The sequence below is a fragment of the Rhinoraja longicauda genome, chromosome 1 (assembly GCF_053455715.1).
Source record: "Rhinoraja longicauda isolate Sanriku21f chromosome 1, sRhiLon1.1, whole genome shotgun sequence".
NCBI classification, from domain to species: domain Eukaryota; kingdom Metazoa; phylum Chordata; class Chondrichthyes; order Rajiformes; family Arhynchobatidae; genus Rhinoraja; species Rhinoraja longicauda.
In genome coordinates, this window is record NC_135953.1 from 60,721,275 (window position 1) to 60,737,492 (window position 16,218).

At 47.4% G+C, this 16,218-nt stretch overlaps 1 protein-coding gene across 7 annotated transcripts in view; it reads right to left on the reverse strand.

Annotated features, from left to right (window-relative positions):
- The window catches only part of exoc1 (exocyst complex component 1), a 66,442-nt gene extending 64,288 nt beyond the window's left edge, over positions 1–2,154 (reverse strand). For all 7 annotated transcript variants that reach the window (XM_078398497.1, XM_078398480.1, XM_078398457.1 and 4 more), the window contains exon 1: positions 2,033–2,154. The gene's annotated coding sequence lies outside the window, so the exon portion shown is untranslated. The remainder of the gene's footprint in view (positions 1–2,032) is intronic.
- Positions 2,155–16,218: the final 14,064 nt, after the last annotated feature.

Genomic DNA, 16,218 nt, shown 5'->3' on the forward strand with positions numbered 1-16,218 from the left:
TGTACAGGGCATTGGTGAGACCACACCTGGAGAATTGCGTACAGTTTTGGTCTCCTAATCTGAGGAAAGACATTCTTGCCTTAGAGGGAGTACAGAGAAGGTTCACCAGATTGATTCCTGGGATGACAGGACTTTCATATGAAGAAAGACTGGATAGACTCGGCCTGTACTCGCTGGAATTTAGAAGATTGAGGGGGGATCTTATAGAAACTTACAAAATTCTTAAGGGGTTGGACAGGCTAGATGCAGGAAGATTGTTCCCGATGTTGGGGAAGTCCAGAACAAGGGGTCACAGTTTAAGGATAAGGGGGAAGCCTTTTAGGACCGAGATGAGAAAGATTTTTTTCACACAGAGAGTGGTGAATCTGTGGAATTCCCTGCCACAGAAGGTAGTTGAGGCCAGTTCATTGGCTATATTTAAGAGGGAGTTAGATGTGGCCTTTGTGGCTAAAGGGATCAGGGGGTATGGAGAGAAGGCAGGTACAGGATACTGAGTTGGATGATCAGCCATGATCATATCGAAGGGCCGAATGGCCTACTCCTGCACCTATTTTCTATGTTTCTATGTTTCTAACTAATAAATTCATTAGACATGATCACCATTTCATGAAGCTATATTGACTTTGCTTGATTGCATTCACAATTTGCTATCATCTTATTACAACGTCCTTAATATTTCCCAGCTTTTCTGCATAAGGGTGCTAAAATTTGTCATTTTGCAATTTGCTGGGACATTTTGCAAAATCCAGAGAACTTTGGAAGATCATGACCAACTTCTGCAGCCACTTCTTTTGAGATGCAAGGTAGCAGGCAATCAGATCCATGCAATGTTTCAACTTTTAATGCAATTCATTTGTCTGGTACATTATTGCTTTGCTACCTTTAAGACATTCCTGTGTTTCCCCTTACATTTTCTGTTATCATTGTAATGTTTGGATTTTCTATCATTTCAGATACATAATTTTTTTTCAAATCTCTACCATTTCTTTATTTTCCATCATTAATTTGCTAAGGGACCAACATTTTCCTAAGCTACTTTCTTTTTAGATACATATCAATTTTCTTTGTGTTTTTATATTTCTTGCCTGCTTATTCGCAATCTATTTTCTTTCTTTTTGGTGGTTTCTAATCTTTCCCCACTCTGCTGGTCTACTAATTTTCAACAGAACATTTCAGTGTGAAACTATCCTTAACGTCCTTGGTTTACCTTGTAGATTCTATTTCTTAAATGGATACATTTTTTAAAACTTTGAATTATGAAAAATACTTAAATATCTGCCACTGTATTTTGCATTAATGCCTTGTTTTCTTTTGCACAGTTGTTTTTCTCTTGTTGTCTTGCAGAATTTATGTATCATTGATGTTTTTATCTGCTGTCTTGAGCTTATGTTGATGCTGCTGCAAGATTTTCATTGTACCTTTACCTCACCGTACTAGTACATTTGACAATAAATGCAATTTGCCTTGCACACCTCCACTTTTTTTTGCTGCATTGTTATTGCCCTCGATGGCTGTCAAACTAAGGGCATCACACAATATCTCAGTGTTAAACTTTGCTTTAAATTGTTCCTCAAGCGCCTTGATTCGTTTAGCTAATTGAAGCTTGAAACCTGAATACACATGAAAGGTGTAGGAAGACACTGCTGGCTTGTACCGAAGATGGACACAAAATGTTGAAATAACTCAGCTGGCCAGGCAGCATCACTGGGGAAAAGGAACAGGTGAACTTTCGGGTCGGAGCCTTCTTCAATGTGAAGAAACTCCAGCATTTTGTGTCTGTCCACACCTGAAAGGTGCTGGTCCATCCACATAGGCCCATCCTCGCTGTGTGTGTTAGTAAACACCAGACATGTCCTGCTCTCACGTCATTAGTGCAACAAGATGCTGATGTCCGGCCTCGGCCACACAAGACAAGTGGCCCGTTCAGCAATACTCCCGCACAGTGAGAGATAGAGATAGAGAGACAGAGGCCCAGCCGCCAACACCCGCCCCGTGACCCCTGGACCAGACACCGCCTCCCGGCGCCGCTTACCTCCACTCGGCGACCGACGCCCCGGGGATGAAGCCGATGCTCAGCGACAACAAGCGGACCACCAGAGGCGAGGAGCGGCCGCATTCGTCAGTTCCGCCCACCGCCGGTCCGGTCCACCCCTCCCCGCAGTGTGACAAGTGGGCGGCCGCCATGATTGAGACGGGCAGACCGACCCCCCCTCTCTCTCAGCAGCTGTAGCGGGCAGCTCCCCTTCTGCACAACGACAGGGACTATTCACAAAATGCTGGAGTAACTCAGCAGGTCAGGCAGCATCTCGGGAGAGAAGGAATGGGTGACGTTTCGGGTCGAGACCCTTCTATTGCCGCAGACATTTGATGGATTTGGTTTGTAATGTTGTCTCGTTTAATTGCAGGCAATGGAATTCACACATGACATATCATAAGTGAAAAGCGGTAGTTCTTACTGTCCCCTCATCAGTTTTTTTAAAGAACTGGAGTAACTCCAGTCTGGGGTCTGAAGAAGGGTTCTGTTCCGAAATGTCACATGTTCCTTCTCTCCAGAGATGCTGCCTGGCCCACTCAGTTACTCCAGCATTTTTGTTTCAATAATATTAGTTGCTTAATATAATTTATTTTGAATGTATAAAACCATGTTATATGTTGCATATACATATCGTTTTATTTACAGCTATGTTTCTTTATCTTTACAAAAATAAGCACCGTCGAGGGAGACCATTCAGGGACATTTACTTCCTAGCTGTTATCAGGCAACTGAATCATCCTACCACAATCAGAGAGCAGTGCTGAACTACTATCTGCCTCTTCGGTGACCCTTGGTCTATTCTTGATCGGACTTTGCTGGCTTTACCTTGCACTAAACGTTATTCCCTTATCATGTATCTATGGCTCGATTGTAATCATGTGTTATTTTTCTGCTGACAGGATAGCACGCAACAAAAGCTTTTCACTGTACCTTGGTACATATTGTAGATCAATCGCTTTTGCTAACTTGATCCATACCTGGTTCCTTCTCTCTAGTGGTATGCAACTGGCTGGGGCCGGTCTGATCTATGATGTGAAGTTCTACGGAGGCTAATGCCATGATCTATGTATGTAGTCTCAATAAAGTACCTTTTGTGAATTTTAATGGCTTATGGTTAATGCTGTTTCCTACATGGTGTCAGAAGTGCAAACATGCTCCTCAATCTCGCAGAACAAGAAGCGTACAAACGAGCGCAATAGTTTGTATATGTGGAGGCAATAACATCCACCTGTCAGTGGAGCTCTCCCGGTCGTAACCCCTGCAGAATCGGCGGACAACCCTGAATGTCTCAAAAGAAAGTTTTGCCAGTTATGTGAGCCCCAGGCCAATCCTATTGTCGAGCGTATAAAGTTCAACTCACAGAACCAGATTGACGGTGAAACGATTGAATCTTTTATCTGTGCTATAAAAAAAGCAGCAAAGAGTTCCAGCTTTGGCATGCTCCATGACGAGCTTATTAGAGACAGGCTAGTGTGAGGTCTTGCCTGTGATAAGCTAAGAAGAAAACTTGTCCACAACCCTGGCTTAACTTTGGTAAGGCTGTCTCCATTTGCGAGAATTATGAGTCGAGTATTCGTAACCCCAGAACGCTGATGGAGGCACAGCATTCGACACATTTGGGTATTGATACTGTCCAGGCTGCGTTTCAGAGACAGCAGAAGCCTGAGAGAGCAATGAGAGCACAGCTTGATAAGCCTGTGCTGTGATTTATTACCGAGTGCACTAATTGTGGAGGTACTCATGTTGCAAAGAGGGAAAAATGTCCCGCTTTTGGCCAAATTTGCCACGCCTGCAAAAGACGCAATCATTTCTGGAAATGTGTAGATCCCGACCACACGGTCTCAGCAAGGAGAAGACTAAACAACCTGTACATTTGCTGTAGCCAGAGCCTTTGTCTGATAGCAGCACGGATGAAATGCCCAAGGTCAACGGCATCACGCTGCAAACACGTTCCATTGATAAATGGAATGCACGGAACAGCGAACCAATGGCCACAGTGATGGTAAACGGCATTTCAGTTGAAATGAAAATTGACGCTGGGGCCAAATGGAATGTTGTGTCTAAAATGGATTTCATTCACGTACAGAATCCCAAGAATGCGGAGCAATTAAAAGTATGTAATGCCACCCTCCTAGCATATGGTGGCAGTGAAGTCAACCCTATTGGGATGGTAAAGCTACAGTGCCATCTAGGGGGATAATAATACAGATTGCAGTTCTACGTCGTCGATGGCAAAGAGGTGCCAATTCTGGGTTCTGATGCCTGCACAGATATGGGTCTAGTTTCATTCAGCAAAGCCGTTCATCAACTCACTCCAATTCCTGATTCAACGTAGCGTATTCTCAGATATTACCACGATCTCTTCACCGAGGAGCTTGGTAAGCTACCAATCACATACTCCATGACTCTAGACCCAGATCCGAGACCCGTGGTTCGTCCTGCTCATCGCATTCCTATTGCCATGCCGAATTAAAATGGAAGCACTGGGAGTCATCACACCCGAACCCACCGACTGGGTGTCCTCGATGGTAGTTGCCACCAAGAAGAACAACCAGGAGATTTGCATATGTATTAATCCCAGGGACCTGAACACCGCACTGAAAAGGCCACATCACCCCATGCGTACCGTGGAGGAAGTAGCTGCTCACATGGGAAAGGCGATAGTATTCTCAGTGTTATTCGCCAAATTCCCTGGCAACGCATCATCAATGCTCACCACCTTCAGCACTCCTTTCTGGCAAATTCCCTGGCAACGCATCATCAATGCTTACAACCTTCAGCACTTTTTTCTGGCAAATTCCCTGGTAACGCATCATCAATGCTTACAACCTTCAGCACTTCTTTCGGCCGCAACAGGTTCCTACCAATGCTATTCAATATCAATTCGGCCAGCGAGGCATTTCAACGCTCTATGGAACAAATCTTCGATGGATACCCCTCCTTACCCCCATTGATGAACTGTACACTGCAATGCTGGACAGTTCACTAGCCAGCGTTTTAAGGACTTCGCAAAGCAATGGACATTTAGCACATCACCAGCAGTCCAGAATATCCCCAATCAAATGGGCTGGCAGAGTGGGCTGTCCGCAGTGCAAAACAGGTCCTAGAAAAGTCCAGCAGAGCAGGGGGGATGTATTTTTGGATGTCCCCAATCTCCACAATGTCCACGAGACTCAACACACGGCTCTCCAGCTCAATGACTGATGTCCAGATGGACTGGACCACTCGTCCTGTCTCAAAGCAGCTGCTCCAGCCACACGTCTACGAGCCACAGGTAGTTCAGGCTCAACTGCACCACAAACGGCAGACTCTAAAGGCATGCTACGATCGGTCCAATTGCCCTCTTAAACCGTTGTCAGAGGGACAGACTGTCCGGCTACAGACCCAGAAAGGATATGTTCGCATGTGCGCTGTCCACGGATACCCTGGGGGATTTCCGGGACTGTTGGGCACTGCCGGGGATTGGATGCATCCTGGATAGGGATTGTAATATAGTTGTATAATAGTTTGATAGTTTGGTATATTTGTTTGTATTGTATTCTGGTGGTGTGTTCTGTTTTGTTTTATGAATGAATGAATGAATGAATAAGTTTATTGGCCAAGGATGCATATACAAGGAATGTGCCTTGGTGCTCCGCTCACAAATGACAACACAAACATACAGTTAACGATTAAGAATAAAGCAGAAACACATCAAAACAATAAGGATACTCCATTACGGTCTAAACATGCGGGTGAAAATAAACCAGAGCAAAAAAGGGACCACAAACTTTGGTTATTGAGTAGAAATATCACTCGTGGAAAAAAAGCTGTTTTTATGTCTGGCTGTGGCTGCTTTGACAGTCCGGAGTCGCCTTCCAGAGGGAAGTGCTTCAAAGAGTTTGTGGCCAGGGTGAGAGGGGTCAGAGATGATCTTGCCTGCTTGCTTCCTGGCCCTTGCAGTGTACAGTTCGTCAATGGGGGTAAGGTTATTAAAAATATTATTTTTAAATAATTGAATAAATTTTTTGTTTTAAAAAAAGGGTATGATCGCATGGGCACAATCAAGCAGATGTGCCCAGAGCCAAGGTCCTATTTGGTTCAATCGGAAGGAGGTCTTTACAGACGGAACCGGAGACATATCGTACCAGTGAGTGAGCCGGTGCCATCGCGGCAACTCCTACACGATTTCACGGACGACCCAGATGAATTGTTGTGGACAGAGGATGGAAATGCTTGTCTAAATGATGGACATGTAACAGCAGTCCGTGAGCCGTTCTGGGAGCAGGAGCTTGTCTCTACACCAGTGAGAGAACCACCAGAGGGGTCGGTGCCGAAAGGCCTGTCGAGAAATCCCCTGTGAAACCCGTGCGGATCGAGGCATCACCCGCAAAGAATACCTCTGAGGGGCTGTACTGGACACGTGGGGGACGGGTCTGCAGGCCTAATCCCAGATACAAGGACAATGTCTAGATGCAGTCGTTGGACTCTCATACTACTCAACATTACTCTCTCATATTTTACATTGCATCCTATGCCGCTTCGCTGTAGTTTGTAGCTAATTGTTTTTTTAACATCTATAATTATACGATTATGTATTTGCATGCTAGTGTTTAGTTTATGGGCGAAAGCCGAAGGGGAAGGATGTAGATCAATCGCTATTGCTAACTTGATCCATACTTGGTTTTCTTATTGCCGACCTGATCCGTGGTACATGCTGGGTTTTCCACTAGGCCATCTTGTGGTATGCAACTGGCTGGGGCCAGTCTGATCTATGATGTGAAGTCCTATGGAGGCTAATGCCATGGTGTCTGTATGTAATCTTAATAAAGTACCTTTTGTGAAGTTTAACGGCTTATGGTTAATGCTGTTTCCTACACACATGACAATAAACTAAACTGTAACTACATAGTGAACTTGTGGAGGAAGAAACTGCAGATGCTGGTTTACACCAAAGATAGGCACGAAATGCTGGAGTAACACAAAATGCTGGTGTTCTGCTGAGTTACTCCAGCATCTTGTGTCTATGCATGGTGAACTTTCTGTGTGATTACTTCAATGTGCTGGGTCCAGGATAGATCATCAGAAATGTGCATGACAAAGAACCTGAAGTGCTTGGCTATCTATGTCACCATTCAGCTGAGAGAGACAGATACATGGTCCGTCGTGTAGGAAGGATCTGCAGATGGTTTTCCGGATCGTATCCCTAGTCGCTCTGCGGCCCAACATCATGGAGCTGGAGGCCTTGCTCGAGGCTGACTTTGAGCCACACCGCGGGCCATGGACTTAACATTGGAGCCTGCGATCTCTTGCCTGGGATCGACGCTTCAACCGCGGCCTGCGGATTTCAAGGAGCTCACAGTCTCGGGTAGAGACTGATGTCAGAAAGCTCCAAGTCGCAGAAGGTTCGACCAGCCCCGACCCGGGGTCTGATCACCTGGCGCAGGGGAGCTGAGATCTCCCCGATGTGGATGCTTGATCGCCCCGATGTGGAGGGCACGACCGCCGGCTACAGGGGGCCAAGATCATCCCGTCAACAGAAGGCTCGAGGCCCCCGACCGCAGGAAGACAATGAAGGGAAGAGATTGATCTTTTTTTTTGCCTTCCATCACAGTGAGGAATGTGGAGGAGTCACTGTGGTTGATGTTTATGTTAAAATGTATTTTGTGTGTCTTGTTGCTTTTTATTGGTATGACTGTAGGGCAAATCAAATTCCTCGTATGTTGCAAAACATACTTGGATAATAAAGTATGATTATGATCTAAACCAAAGATAGACACAAAATACTGGAGTAACTCAGCGGGACAGGCAGCATTTCTGGAGAGAGGGAATTGGTGACATTTCGGGTCGAGACCCTTCTTCAGGATAAAAGTCACGGAAAAGGGAAACGAGAGATATAGACGATGATGTAGAGAGATATAGAACAAATGAATGAAATATATGTAAAAAGGTTTCAAAGGTCTTTTATTGTCACGTGTACCAATTAAGGTACAGTGATAATTGAATTACCATACAGCCATACTAAAAGAAAAGCAACAAGACACACAACTACATAAAAGTTAACAAACATCCACTACAGCGGATTCCCCACATTCCTCATTGTGATGGAAGGCAATAAAGTCCAATCTTCTTCCCTCTTTATTCTCCCACGGTCGGAGCAGTCGAACCATCCGTCGGGGCGATTGAAGCTCCAGCAGCCAGCAATCGAAGTCCCCGTGTTGGGGCGATCTAAGCTCCTGTGTCGGGGCAGTTGAAGCTCCTGCGGCTTGCAGCTCCCGAAGTCGGTCTCTAACCAGGGACCGCCAGCTCCACGATTTTAAAGTCCGCAGGCTCCCGTGGTTGGAGCTCCAAGGTCAATCTTCAGCAAGAGGCAGCCAACTTCTCGATGTTAGGCCGCAGTGTGGACAGAGATACGACACGATAAAAAATTGCAGCTCTGTTGAGGTAAGAGATTAAAAAAGTTTCCCCCACCTCCCCCCCCCCCACCCCTCACATAAAACAAGCTAAAGAACTCTAAAACATACATATACCACATACTATTAATACAACAATGAAGGAAAGAACAGATAGATTGTTGGCGAGGCAGTCATTGCACAATGATAAAGGAAACAGGCGATTGTTAGCTGTTTGCTAGGTGGGAACAAAAAGCTGGTGTGACTTGGATGGGGGAGTAATGGAGAGAGGGAATACCGGGGTGACTTGAAGTTAGATGAATCAATATTCATACCATGTGTTATGTTGGTTTTATTTTGCTCCTGTTTAAAAATGTCAGCAAAATGTTATGTCCAAAATAACACAATCCAAAAAAAGACACAAAATGCTGGAATAATTCTGCAGATCAGGCAGCATCTTGGGAGAACATGCATAGGTGACATTTTGGGTCAAGACCCTTCGTCAGACATTGTAATAGTGGGGAAAGAAAGCTGGAAGAGAGATGAGGGGCAAGACAAATACTGGTAAGTGAAAGTTGGATGCAGGTGAGAGGGTTTTTGATTGTCAGATGGTTGCACAAAGGCCAGAGATGAAAAGATAAAAAGTGTGAGATAAGCAGATGATAGAAAAGGAGCAAAATGTGAAGCTAGAGATAGGAATATAGGTGGAAGGGGACACAGGGAGCGGAAAGGGAGAAATGGGTGCACATCCAGGTGGGGAACAGGGAAGGGGGGGGGGGGTGATGTGGACAGGGAAGAGGGGAAGGGGGAGGGGTGTATGTGTTAGTTACATAAAATTGGTGAATTCAATGTTCATAACATTGGATTATAAGCTAACCAAGCAGAATATCGGGTGTTGTTTCACATGTTTGCATGTGGCCTCACTCTGGCAATGGAGGAGGCCCAGGACATAAAGGTTAGTATGGGAATGGCAATTAAACTGGTTAGCAACCAGGAGATCCAGCAGTCTCTGCCAGACTGAGTGCAAATGTTCGTCAAAAAATTTGGCGGGTGTTTTTGTCTTTTCATCTCTGGTCTTTGTCCAACCATCTGACAATCAAAAGCTTTCTCTCCTGGTATCCACCTATCATTTGCCAGTCACCTATCTATGTTCTTCAGAGTTGCTTCCTGGCCTGCTGAGTTACTCCAGAACATTGTGGTCTTTTTAAGCTAAAAATAGGATTTTGTTTACTATGATTTTCATATGAATTATATTATGACAGTGATAGATGGTTATCACCTGGAACAATTTCAAGCAAGGCACATCGTGTCCTGATTTGGAAAGTATTGCCATCCCCTGATCGTCACAGGATCAAAACTCAGTAACTCCTTAGTTTTAGTTTATTTTAGAGATACAGTGCGGAAACAACCCCTTTGACCCACCGAGTCCACACCCACCTGCGATCCCCGCACATTAACACTACCCTACATAAACTAGGCACAATTTTACATTTATACCAAGTCAATTAACCTACAAACCTGGATAGACACAAAATGCTGGAGTAATTCAGCGGGACAGGCAGCATCTTTGGATAGAAGGAATGGGTGATGTTTCAGGTCGAGACCCTTCTTCAGTCCACAACCTGTATGCCTTTGGAGTGTGGGAGGAAACAGAAGATCTTGGAGACAACCCACGCAGGTCACGGGGAGAACAGACACACACCCATGGTCAGGATCGAACCCAGGTCTCTGGCGCTGTAAGGCAGTAGCTCTATCTGAACACCACCGTGCTGTCCTTGCCTAACTGCACTGTTAGAGTACCTTTCTTACATTTAAAAAGGTACTTTACCACTCTCTTCCAAAGGATAACGAGGTAATGGATATTAAAGCTAATCTTGGTGCAACAACATATATCGGGGGAAAAAAATAAAAAGGAGAGAGAAAGAGGGAGAGAGAGAACAAGAGAAAGATGGACAGTTATATCTACTGTAAGTCACTGTAATGAAAACAGAAATAACTGTTTGGAGATATTCTCCTTGATTCACTGACACAGATTCTGTCTTGGTCAATGGGATTGTTACAACCCCCAGGAGGGGAATTCCAAAGCTTACTTTTAAAATGCAACACCTATTAAAGTAAGAAGGCCAGCATTGCAAACAATTCACAGGTAAGATTTCTTACATTCTTTGCTGAGGTATGAAGATTGTTAATAATATATTTTATTAAAATCTTTAAATATTGATTAAAACAATAAGTAGTCCATGCTGATAATTTCCACCTTCTAAATTGGTAGAAAACATTTAAATCACTGTTTGTGTGAAGTGCATTGTCGAAAGCAATTTAAAGATGGTAAAGCTTGATGATTAAATATACTGTATATAAAGCTTGGTGATTAGACCAAAGCACCATTATGACAGAGCGAAGATATTGATCTCAGTCCATGTGAGTAGGATCAGCTTATGAGCCTGTCATCAAACGCTTATAAAGGCAATTCCCCTGTGAGCCGTGAAGAACATTAAATTCTGGAACAATGTTCAAATTAATTTGATGGTCAAATGATAATTTCACATTTTTTTTAGTTTCACAATATAAAATTTACAATAATTCAGAACTCTGTGGAAACTCTGCACAATATTTTTGGAAGCAGATCTTATTAAATTGATGCAAGGCTGATTTTGATACAATTGTCAGCATAAAGTTTTTGTACTCATCCTTGGAAGTTTCCTTTTCAAATGGCTTAAGGAGTTAAATATTGTCACCAATGTAGCTTAGGTTTTCTGATTCCTAGGATTATTATTATTAGGAATGATTACAGTATTAAATCTATCAAAGGTGTGGGTTCAATATGTAGTAAATTTTCAGTGTCACTCCTGGAGGTGGTCTAGTAGTTTAGATAGGTTTTAGTTTATTTTAGAGATACAGTGTGGAAAAAGGCCCTTTGACCCATCAAATCCACGTAGACCAGTGATCACCCGTACACTAGTTCTATCCTACACACTAGCCAATTAACCTACAAATCTGCAAGTCTTTGGGATATGGAAGGAAACCAAAGGACCTGGAGAAAATCCACACGGTCACAGTGAGAATATGCAAACTCCATACAGACAGCACGTGCAGTCAGGATCAAACCCGGGCTCTGGCGTTGTAAGGAACAGCAACTCTACAGCTTTGCCATTATGCCGCCCTCTAGTTATAGAGAAAAGTGTAACGCTTGGAAAAATTAAGTAACTTCTACCATTTGACAATAGACAATAGGTGCAGGAGTAGGCCATTCAGCCCTTCGAGCCAGCACCGCCATTCAATGCGATCATGGCTGATCACTCTCAATCAGTACCCCGTTCCTGCCTTCTCCCCATACCCCCTCACTCCGCATTCTGTTAGATTTGCTTCAAGACATAAAGCTAATCCAGAATCACTCATTTTTTACCATTTATTTTGTGCAGAAAAAAGATTACCTATAGTTCAACAAATTTTTTTGACTCCCCTACTTTACAGCTAATGAGAAACTCTAATAAAATCATTCTGTTAGATATGTCCACTCAAATTCAACATAAACAACAAGACTTTTGACTCAAAACAAATCGATTTTCTTTTGGTGCAAAGTTGATAATTATTTAATGAGGTACAGCTATTCAGCTCCAAGCAAACAGCTATTCAGCTACATAGCACCATACTGAACCAACCAAGTGGATCTTTAGGGAATCTATGGGATTATGATTTTCTAAAAGTTTATCATTCTGATCATTTTTACAATCTTGTTTATGTGCTTCTGAAAATGTTATCATCATGACCGTTCAGATACATTTGTTATAAAGGTAAAATACCATGGATGCTGGAAATTAAATTGAAAGAGAATGTTGTGAATCCTCAGCAGCTCGGGCAACATTCATTTCTTTTTGTTTTTGGGATGTCTACACATTATCGTCAAAGATGATGTTGGCCCTACTTATCCATGCCGACCAAGGTGCCCCATCTAAGTTAGTCCTGTTTACCCATGTTTGGCCCAAATCCCCTTATCCATGCATCTGTCCAAGTGTCTTTTAAATGTTGTTATAGGAACTGCCCCAAATACCTCCTCTGGCAGCTCATTTCATATACTGTACCCAATACCTTCTGAGTGAAAAAAATTGCTCCACAGGTATCTAATAAATCTCCCCTCTCATGTCCTCTGGTCCTTGATTCCCCTACCCTGGGTAAAGGATTCTATGCATTCACTCCAATTCCCCTCATGATTATATACACCTTTGTAAGACTACCCCTTCGCTTTGTAAACTCCAAAGAATCAAGTTTAAGCTGAAAAACAATTAATTTCTCAGGTCAATAATCTTTCATCATTTATTTGAAACTTTAACTCTGATTTTCTCCCATCTATATACTAAAACTCTCGTTTGTTTGTTTGTTTGTTCCTGAACTACAGCCAAAATGGTATACGATAGCGCAACAATTTTAGGCCCACCTTACTCATCGTCGTCTCTTTGGTGCTAATGGAAGAAGTTTCATTGAAATCGGTGTTATACTTTTAAAGTTGTTCACATTTTAAAGTTTAAATCTATCTCCTAGGGAGGGAGGATGAGGGTTGAGGGGAGGAGGCAGGGCTGTTTTTACAGCATTATGGGCCCCCGGGCAAAGCAGTGTACTGGGGCCCCCACCGTTACTCTCCCCCACCCCCATTTACCTACCAGCCCCCCCCCCTGTCGTGCCGGCGAAAAGCACTTAGCGATGGACTTAGGGTGCTACATTGTTGCGAAAAGCACTTACAGATCGCTGTGAGAAGCACTGAAAATGTTGCGAAAAAAGCGCCTATTGAACCTACATTTTTAAAGTAGTATTTATTTATTGCAAGTCACTTAACATACACAGATCAGCATGGGGCCCCCGGGCAAGTGCCCATCAGGCCCATGCGTTAAGACGGCCCTGGGAGGAGGGGAGGAGGGGAGGAGGGGAGGAGGGGAGGAGGGAGGGTGGGGGGAGTGAGGTGGGGGGAAGGGGGGGAGTGAGGTGGGGGAAGGGGAGGAGGGAGGAGGGAGGAGGAGGAGGGAGGGAGGGAGGGAGGGAGGGAGGGAGGGAGGGAGGGAGGGAGGGAGGGAGGGAGGGAGGGAGGGAGGGGGAGGGAGGGAGGGAGGGAGGGGGAGGGGGGAAGGGGAAGGGGGGAGGGAAGGGGGGAAGGGGGAAAGGGGGAAGGGGGGAAGGGGGAAAGGGGGAAGGGGGGAAGGGGGGAAAGGGGGAAGGGGGGAAGGGGGAAAGGGGGAAAGGGGGGAAAGGGGGGGGGGAAGGGGGGGGGAAAGGGGGGGGAAGGGGGGGAAAAGGGGGGGGAGAAGGGGGGGGGAGGAGAAGGGGGGGGGAGAAGGGGGGGGGAGAAGGGGGGGGGAGAAGGGGGGGGGAGAAGGGGGGGGGAGAAGGGGGGGGGGAGAAGGGGGGGGGAGAAGGGGGGGGGGAGAAGGGGGGGGGAGAAGGGGGGGGGAGAAGGGGGGGGGAGAAGGGGGGGGGAGAAGGGGGGGGGAGAAGGGGGGGGGAGAAGGGGGGGGGAGAAGGGGGGGGGGAGAAGGGGGGGGGAGAAGGGGGGGGGGGAGAAGGGGGGGGGAGAAGGGGGGGGGGAGAAGGGGGGGGGGAGGAAAGGGGGGGGGAGGAAAGGGGGGGGGGGAGGAAAGGGGGGGGGGAGGAAAGGGGGGGGGGGAGGAAAGGGGGGGGGGAGGAAAGGGGGGGGGGGAGGAAAGGGGGGGAAGGGGAGGGGGGGGAAAAGGGGGGGGGGAAGGGGGGGGGGGAGAAGGGGGGGGGGAGGAAAGGGGGGGGGAGAAGGGGGGGGGGAGAAGGGGGGGGGGAGAAGGGGGGGGGGAGAAGGGGGGGGGGAGGAAAGGGGGGGGGGAGGAAAGGGGGGGGAAGGGGAGGGGGGGGAAGGGGGGAAGGGGGGGGGAGGGGGGGGGAAGGGGGGGGGGAAGGGGGAAGGGGGAAAGGGGGGGGGGAAGGGGGGGGAAAGGGGGGGGGGGGGGAAGGGGGGGGAAAGGGGGGGGGGGAGAAGGGGGGGGGAGGAGAAGGGGGGGGGAGAAGGGGGGGGAGAAGGGGGGGGGGAGAAGGGGGGGGGAGAAGGGGGGGGGAGAAGGGGGGGGGAGAAGGGGGGGGGGGAGAAGGGGGGGGGGAGAAGGGGGGGGGAGAAGGGGGGGGGAGAAGGGGGGGGGAGAAGGGGGGGGGGAGAAGGGGGGGGGGAGAAGGGGGGGGGAGAAGGGGGGGGGGAGAAGGGGGGGGGGAGAAGGGGGGGGGGGAGGAAAGGGGGGGGGAGGAAAGGGGGGGGGGAGGAAAGGGGGGGGGGAGGAAAGGGGGGGGGGAGGAAAGGGGGGGGGGAGGGAAAGGGGGGGGGGGGAGGAAAGGGGGGGGGGGGAGGAAAGGGGGGGAAGGGGAGGGGGGGGAAATGGGGGGGGGGAAGGGGGGGGGGGGAGAAGGGGGGGGGGGGAGGAAAGGGGGGGGGAGAAGGGGGGGGGGAGAAGGGGGGGGGGAGAAGGGGGGGGGGGGAGAAGGGGGGGGGGGAGGAAAGGGGGGGGGGGAGGAAAGGGGGGGGAAGGGGAGGGGGGGGAAGGGGGGAAGGGGGGGGGGAGGGGGGGGGAAGGGGGGGGGGAAGGGGGGGGGGGGGGAGGGGGGGGAAGGGGGGGGGGGAAGGGGGGGGGGGGAGGGGGGGGAGGGGGGGGGGAAGGGGGGGGGGGGGAAGGGGGGGGGGGGGGGAAGGGGGGGGGGGGGGAAGGGGGGGGGGGGGAAGGGGGGGGGGGAAGGGGGGGGGGGGAAGGGGGGGGGGGAAGGGGGGGGGGGAAGGGGGGGGGGGGAAGGGGGGGGGGGGAAGGGGGGGGGGGAAGGGGGGGGGGGGAAGGGGGGGGGGGAAGGGGGGGGGGGGAAGGGGGGGGGGAAGGGGGTGCTGCACCAATGCAGGAGAGGTTTGGACCCAACGGGTTCACTTGGTCTAGTTTATGTTTAAAATCCTGTTTGTCAATTTCAATTCGATAAAAGTTGTCATCACACTGCATTCTATCTGTTACCTTTTATATGAAAATAAATAAGAGATAAGGAAAGAACTGCACTTTAATTATGGATCAAGTGTTGAATTATCATTCAGGAGCCATAGGTATTTTACACAAATCATATGCAATTTAGTTAGCAAAGAGATAAAGTCAACATGTAAATTATTCATGAACCAAAATAATCATAACTAATGCACTATATGGTTGTATAGTACACTAAATATCAAAGCATTTAAATGCTTCATAAAGGGTAAAATATTTACAGTACTTTTAGATGAGTACAGAGAAATGACAATGTATTTGAAGTAAAATTCAACAGCATTAGAAATAAAGACAACGTCATTTATCTATTAAGAATGGAGACATGAAACAGATCACAAATGACCAGGTGACATATTTCTGTGGGGAAAGAAATAACATCTACAACGATACCTTTTTATGAGCTTAGGTTTTTTAGTTTAGAGATACAGCGCGGCCCACTAGTCCGTGCCGACCAGCGATCCCTGCACAATAACACTGTCCTACACACACTAGGGTCAATTTAGAATTATACCAAGTCAATTAACCTACAAACCAATACATCTTTGGAGTGTGGGAGGAAATGGGAGATCTTAATTTGAGGAAGGACATTCTTGCTATTGAGGGAGTGCAGCATAGGTTCACGAGGTTAATTCTCGGGATGGCGGGACTGTCATATGATGAAAGAATGGAGCGATTGGGCTTGTATTCACTGGAATTTAGAAGGATGAGAGGGGATCTTATAGAAACATATAAAATTATTAAGGGATTGGACACGCTAGATGTAGGAAACATGTTCTGATGTTGGGGGAGT